This window comes from Schistocerca serialis, chromosome 8 (genome assembly GCF_023864345.2).
Source record: "Schistocerca serialis cubense isolate TAMUIC-IGC-003099 chromosome 8, iqSchSeri2.2, whole genome shotgun sequence".
NCBI classification, from domain to species: Eukaryota; Metazoa; Arthropoda; class Insecta; order Orthoptera; family Acrididae; genus Schistocerca; species Schistocerca serialis.
This window is the reverse complement of record NC_064645.1, coordinates 309,815,821-309,823,574: the sequence shown is the minus strand read 5'-3', so window position 1 is coordinate 309,823,574 and position 7,754 is coordinate 309,815,821.

Below are 7,754 nucleotides of genomic sequence, written 5' to 3'. Positions count from 1 at the left end.
GACGCAGGTTCCAATCCGCCCTCGGGCATGGATGTGTGTGATGTCATTAGGTTAGTTAGGTTTAAGTAGTTCTAAGTTCTAGGAGACTGATGACCTCAGCTGTTAAGTCCCATAGTCCTCAGAACCATTTGAACCCATCCCTTAAGACGTTGCACGGAACATATTTGCCTAAGGTATATTTGAATTTTTTCCGTTTGTTCTCCACACCTTCGTTCTCATCAGTGAATATTTGTTTCTGAGTACTCAGATGCTCTGCAGTTTGCACTCTGTCACTCCTGCTGATCAAAAATATGTTCCTGCCTTTCTTAACATTCCTTGAAAACCAGTAGTCACAAGGCCAGAAACGTGTTACAGTATTTTGAGAAGTACGATAGTAAACTCACGTTGATTTCTTGGTCATTACATTTGCGATGTCTGAACCCCATAGAAGATATCTCGGGCGAGATCGAGCACCGACTCTGCGTCCACAAACCGCCAGCCAGTAATTTTGGGGATTTGTGTGACCTATGCAGAGAGATTTGATGTTAAGTACCTGCAGAAATCTACCACGAATATGTCGAATTCATGCTACGCGGAATCGTTTCCATGTATACAGGACGCCCCGCCTGAGAGTCGCCAGGCGCATTTTCTCTGGTATTTCGGCAGATATCTGCAATTTCGTTGTTACAATGTCTAGCTGGAAATAGTGCTCATCGCCAGCTTCATGCGACGACGGAAAGCGTCAATTTGTTTCTCATTACGAACAAAATTACTTTTGAAGCGCCCGCCGAAGTGGCCGTGCGGTTAAAGGCGCTGCAGTTTGGAACCGCAAGACCGCTACGGTCGCAGGTTCGAATCCTGCCTCGGGCATGGATGTTTGTGATGTCCTTAGGTTAGTTAGGTTCAACTAGTTCTAAGTTCTAGGGGCCTAATGACCTCAGCAGTTGAGTCCCATAGGGCTCAGAGCCAGCCACTTTTGAAGCGGAATTTTACATGCCAGCTCGATGTAGCGGTGCCTCAACTTGCATTTGCGTGGTGATAATTAAGTAACACGTTCAAAACAATCAGTTGTTTCACGAGCAATGGCATTAGTTTCAGCCAAATAAGCATTCAGCTGTTTAGGATTGTATATCCGCGTCTTCTGCACCAAACGCTTCATCTCCCTTAGAAAAGGAAATCCATAGGTCACCAACAATATTCATCACATTGGAATTTAGACACTGTATTTGAAAAATCACTAGCCTCAAAACTTTCATCGACTCAAACGGGAAGCGGTGCACCTATGATACTATTGTCATGTTAAAAGGTTGTTTTTTTTTTCATCTTCTTTAAGCACTCCCAAATTTTATATTCGTTGTTATTTCAACACCATGTGTATGGAAAGCGAGACGTTCCTATGACTTGGGTGTTATTTTCTTATCAGTTGTTTCAAGGCATTCTAAAAAGCACTCTGGCCAACAGCCTTGCCGCAGTGGTAACACCGGTTCCCGTCAGGTCACCGCAGTTAGGCGCTGTCGGGTTTAGATGAGCGACCATCCGGTCTGTCGAGCGCTGTTGCAAATCGGGATGCAGTCAGCTCTTGTCGGGCAAACTGAGGAGCTATTTGACTGAGGAGTAGCGGCTCTCGTCTTATAAACTGACATACAGCCGGGAGAGCGGTGAGCTGACCACATGCCCCTCCATATCCGCACCCAGTGACAACTGTGGGCTGAGAAGGACACGCCGGACGGTCACTACCGTTAGGCCTTCATGACCTGTTAGGGTGGAGTTTAGTTAAGTTTAAAAAGCCAATATCGGGGCTTAATTCTCTGATAATTGTTGCTTCTCCGGGACTGTTGTAGCATCATGTTATTACACGCCACCTACTGCTCTATCATTCTGCTCAGATAATACCAGTGTTTTGGTTCCTGCACTAGCAAATGCGCCAAGTTGTTAGCAGACCTGCAAAATATTTTTCGCCATAGAAAGCGTTTAATGGTAGCACTTGATGTAAATTTCGTGTGAAATCTTATGGGACTTGACTGCTAAGATCATCAGTGCCTAAGCTTACACACTACTTAACCTAAATCATCCTAAGGACAAACACACACAACCATGCCCGAGGGAGGACTCGAACCTCCGCCGGGACCAGCCGCACAGTCCATGACTATAGCGCCCTAGACCGCTCGGCTAATCCCGCGTGGCTTGATGTAAATTAATCAGCGTTGTAAGTGTAGTGATATCTTGCATAAGGGAAAAACATATACATTTTTCTTTACGGAACGCATCTGATCTTGATGTAACTCTTCAGGCTTTCCCGGCGATCTAATGACATCTTGGGTTGTCGGGTGTTCTGCCGGATATCAGCGTCGTACTTGCACGATATTTCGGTCACTTAGCTCGTGGCCTTCATCAGGTGCGACCTGAGACTACCTCTCGAGTGGACCTGGTCAAGTATTTATGCCTATGGCCTTCCCCCTCCATCAACGGCTGCAGGCGCTTCCTCTGTGGTCCGCGCCCATTCCCTGCGACCTGCTGGAGCGTTGCTGCTCCGTTTTCCGTCCGCTGCGGTTCTAGGTGTTCCCTCTGCGGTCCGCGCCCACCAACCCCGCTCCTGGGGGTTTCATCTACGGTCTGGGGTACCAAGCGTTCCCCCTGCGGTCCGCGCCCGCTCACCACGACCTGTTGGAGCGTTGCCGCTCCGTTTTTCGTCCGCTGCGGCTCTGGATGTTCCCTCTGCGTTCCGCGCCCACCAGTCCCACTTCTGGGTGTTCCATCTTCGGTCTGATGCGCCTGGCAGTCCGTCAGGGGCTCGTTTTCCATCTCCATGTCTCTGGTTCTTCTGTTTGTGTAGTGTTGTAGCTGGCCCCGTCTCAAAACAGTTTTCTCCAAGCATGGATACACGGACAGACAAATTGAGAGGACACTCCAACCAGCCACTATACCACAGGTTCCTGAAGAAGACCAAGGTGAAGCAAAGAAGGTGGCATATCTGCCCTATGCTGGCTCTATTTCTGGCAGAATCAGTAGGATCCTCCGTAAACACAATATCAAGTGTGTTTTCTGTCCATCCAACAAGATCTGGGGACTGCTGGGGAGTGTCAAAGACGACCTGGGGTTACGAAAACCAGGGATTTACAATATACCTTGTCAATGTGGCATGTCCTACATTGGCCAGATGACAAGAACTGTGGAGATCAGGTGCAAAGAACATCAGAGGCACACTAGGTTAAGACAGGTGACTAATTCAGCCATTGCTGAACACTGTCTAGAACTAGAACATGCCATGAAGTATGAGGATACCAAGATTCTAGCACAAACACCCAGATTTTGGGACAGTGTTACAAGAGAATCGATAGAAATTAAAATGGCTGACGATCTTATGAACCGTGACACAGAGTACCAGCTAAGCAGAGCCTGGGATCCGGCTCTGGAATTGTTAAAGGAGCAACGGGGCCAGCTGCAACACTACACAAACAGAAGAACCAGAGACATGGAGATGGAAAACGAGCCCCTGACGGACTGCCAGGCGCATCAGACCGAAGATGGAACACCCAGAAGTGGGACTGGTGGGCGCGGACCGCAGAGGGACACCTAGAACCGCAGCGGACGGAAAACGGAGCAGCAACGCTCCAGCAGGTCGCAGGGAATGGGCGCGGACCACAGAGGAAGCGCCTGCAGCCGTTGGTGGAGGGGGAAGGCCATAGGCATAAATACTGGACCAGGTCCACTCGAGGAGTACAGAGCGGCCTATCTGATACCTTTTAGTATCTCCAGGGTTCTTCCATGTATACAACCTTCTTTCATGATTCTTAAACCAAGTGTTAGTTATGATTATGTTGTGCTCTGTGCAAAATTCTACCAGGCGGCTTCCTCTTTCTTTTCTTAGCCCCAATCCATATTGACCTACTATGTTTCCTTCTCTCCCTTTTCCTACACTCGAATTCCAGTCACCCATGACTACTAAATTTTCGTCTCCCTTCACAATCTGAATAATTTCTTTTATTTCATCATACATTTCTTCAATTTCTTCGTCATCTGCAGAGCTAGTTGGAATATAAACTTGTACTACTGTAGTAGGTGTGGGCTTCGTATTTATCTTGGCCACAATAATGCGTTCACTATGCTGTTTGTAGTAGCTTACCCGCATTCCTATTTTCCTATTCATTATTAAACCTACTCCTGCATTACCCCTATTTGATTTTGTGTTTATAACCCTGTAGTCACCTGACCAGAAGTCTTGTTCCTCCTGCCACCGAACTTCACTAATTCCCACTATATCTAACTTCAACCTATCCATTTCCCTTTTTAAATTTTCTAACCTACCTGTCCGATTAAGGGATCTGACATTCCACGCTCCGATCCGTAGAACGCCAGTTTTCTTTCTCCTGATAACGACATCCTCTTGAGTAGTCCCCGCCCGGAGATGCGAATGGGGGACTATTTTACCTTCGGAATATTTTACCCAAGAGGACGCCATCATCATTTAATCATACAGTAAAGCTGCGTGCCCTTGGGAAAAATTACGGCTGTAGTTTCCCCTTGCTTTCAGCCGTTCGCAGTACCAGCACAGCAAGGCCGTTTTGGTTATTGTTACAAGGCCAGATCAGTCAATCATCCAGACTGTTGCCCTTGCAACTACTGAAAAGGCTGCTGCCCCTCTTCAGGAGCCACACGTTTGTCTGGCCTCTCAACAGATACCCCTCCATTGTGGTTGCACCTACGGTTCGGCTAGCTGTATCGCTGAGGCACGCAAGCCTCCCCACCAACGGCAAGGTCCATGGTTCATGGGGGGCATCCCTTTACATAGTAATGTTATTTATATGCGTGTGTTTGCTTAACACTTCGTCCGTTCCTTGTTGACTGTTATTAACCTTTTTGTATGGTTTTATGAGGTTTAATGCATACTTGCGCTTCAGCCGTCGCAGAATTTATTACACTTTGTATGTAGACAAGCACTCACATTTTGCCTACTGGCGTCTTCAGTGCACTTCATATCACTAGTTTGGTAGTTAACTTTTCTAGCACGTACTACGTACTTTGTGAAATTTGACAGTTAATTGTTTGCCACTAATCGCACTTATCATATCTGTTTCGACATGTCACTGTGTGTTATTTACACTGCAGCAAAGGTATGTTGTCGCTAAACTTAACTATTTTACATATGTTTTAATAAAACCTGTTTTATATCTGACATTCAATCTACGTACATTTGATTTTAACATGTTTGCATCAGATATGTATTTTTTGCCAATGCTTTGTAGGACACAATCTTCCGATTCTTATTTTGATGTGGGCTTGCCAATGAGTTGAGCCTATTTCATTTTTGAAGATGACAGTACAAGCTGTCGAAACCGGTGTAGCGAACTAAATAAAGATCTTCTCGTGCAGCTGATGACGAACGTTTTTTCTTTGTCGGATTAATTCCCTAACAACACAAATACAAACGTCCCTGACAAACGCCGATTTTCTAATAAGTGAATACCATGTCGTTTTTGAAGCAATTCAGCTGAATTTTTATAGGTTATTTGAAGATTTAGAAGTGATTTTCTTTTTTCCAAACAGCCAGTACACTATGCTGTATTACTGCCACTCTCTTTCGGGCACGGCCGGCCGCGGTGGCCGTGCGGTTCTAGGCGCTTCAGTCGGGAACCGCGTGACTGCTACGGTCGCAGGTTCGAATCCTGGCTCGGGCATGGATGTGTATGATGTGCTAAGGTTAGTTCGGTTTAAGTAGTTCTACGTTCTAGGGGACTGATGACTTAAGATGTTAAGTCCCATAGTGCTCAGAACCATTTGAACCATTTCTTTCGGGCACTGTAGCTCGAAGCCTGGACCTCTGCATTTGTTTGACGCCCAGAAAGCTACCGATCCACTGTAGGTTGGCTCTCTCAGCACTATGGGACTCAACATCTTAGGTCATAAGTCCCCTAGAACTCAGAACTACTTAAACCTAACTAACCTAAGGACATCACACACACCCATGCCCGAGGCAGGATTCGAACCTGCGACTGTAGCAGTCCCGCGGTTCCGGACTGCAGCGCCAGAACCGCTAGACCACCGCGGCCGGCTCCACTGTAGGTAACTTAATCTGAGTGTATGGATTAACCCCTCTCCCGTCCCCTCTCCCATAATTACGAAATACGAGTCAACACAGTGAAAGAACGCCGTATATTCCGCAGCCTTGAGTCACCACGTTTTATTATTAAATTTGTAGTGTAGCAGACGGTTGTTCGTTGGTCTGCATCACATATGCACATATCTTTACCTTCTACCTCATTAAAACTGATTACATATTTCTTTGCAAAGCTCACTGCAACCTGTGAGGTACGTAACACCAAATGCCACGAGTATTTGCTTTGAAAATAAGCATTCCAAAGCTACACTGATTATTATATAATTTAATGAGCTTTCGTTTTTCGCTAATACCATAGAAGTTGTAGCCCTACTCTCAACCAATCATTCCTGCCATCAGTCAAGTGATCAAGGTGAGATTCGCACATTAAACACTGTTCATAGGTGCACAACATGTTTCCAGAAAAAGTGTTTCATCAGACCTATTTACAAAATTCACCATCAAAAAGCTAAGGAGGAGGTCATGAACAACACTGTGGAATCCAAACGCTCTGCTCAGTGGAATGAAACATCACGGAATTTCTGTGCAAGCCTAGGCAGAGTTGAATAGAGCGCTCTAGCAAGCACAGTAAAGTCTAAGAGTATGCCAGGTTTGTCTACCTGATCTTAGTCACAGAACGCCACCTTTCGCAACTTACAAAGTTCCTAATTTACTAACATACCGTTTTTAACACTTTTATGTTTAATTCTCCCGTTTGCCTATTTCAGGTGGAGAGAGAACCTGTCAGAAGGCTGAACAACGACTTTCTGCAACGAGGGCGGCTGCGGGACATAAAGGAAGAAAGTCGGTAGTATTCTGCAAGGACTCCACTGCCGCGACCAGCTGCGCTAGGTTTCTCCATTGGTGATCCACGGTGCGAACAGCCCGATCGATATGGTCCGATAGATTTTCGATTCTGTTGGTGTCATTGTGTGGTGGCCAAGGGAGTACAGCAAACACTTTCCAGTTTTCTTCCAACCACGCACGTACACAGCGAGACCATGACGCGATGCATTGTCCTGCTGGTGGATACCATCGAGCCGAGGTAAAACGGACTGCATGTAGGGGTGCTGATAGTCCCCAAGGATAGATGCATACTTGAGTTGATTCATTGTGTCTCCCAGAATAAGGAGATCACACAGGGAATGCCACGAAATCGCTGCCCAGACCACAGCGTTCCCTCCGCGGGACTGGACCTTTCCGGGGCTTGTTGCAGTGTGTTTGCTGTCAGATGTTTCACGCTTCACACGCCAACACCTACCTGCCCGATGGAGCATAAAACGTGATTCGTCTGGAAAGGCCACTTGCCACCTCTCAGTGGACGTCTAGCTGATTTCGTCGCCGATGGAAGGCTGTCGTCATGGGAGCAAGAACCAGGAGCAATCTCCGAAGGCCCATATCGAGCAACATTCGCTGGAGACTCGTTGAGGAGACACTGTTGGTAGCCCCTTGGTTCATCTGAGCGATGAGTTGTCCAACGGCTGCACGCCTATTCGCCTGTACACATCCATACTGCAGTCGTTCACCCTATCTACGGCCATCGTCACTGCAGTTGCGTCGACGCCGGTTTTGGATAGCGACATTTTGCTATGGACGGTATGCTTTAACCACAGCCACTTTTGGTCCGAAAGCCAATGATCATGCCCTTCTGGACGGCAGATAAATGGCTCCGTTTCCGTGT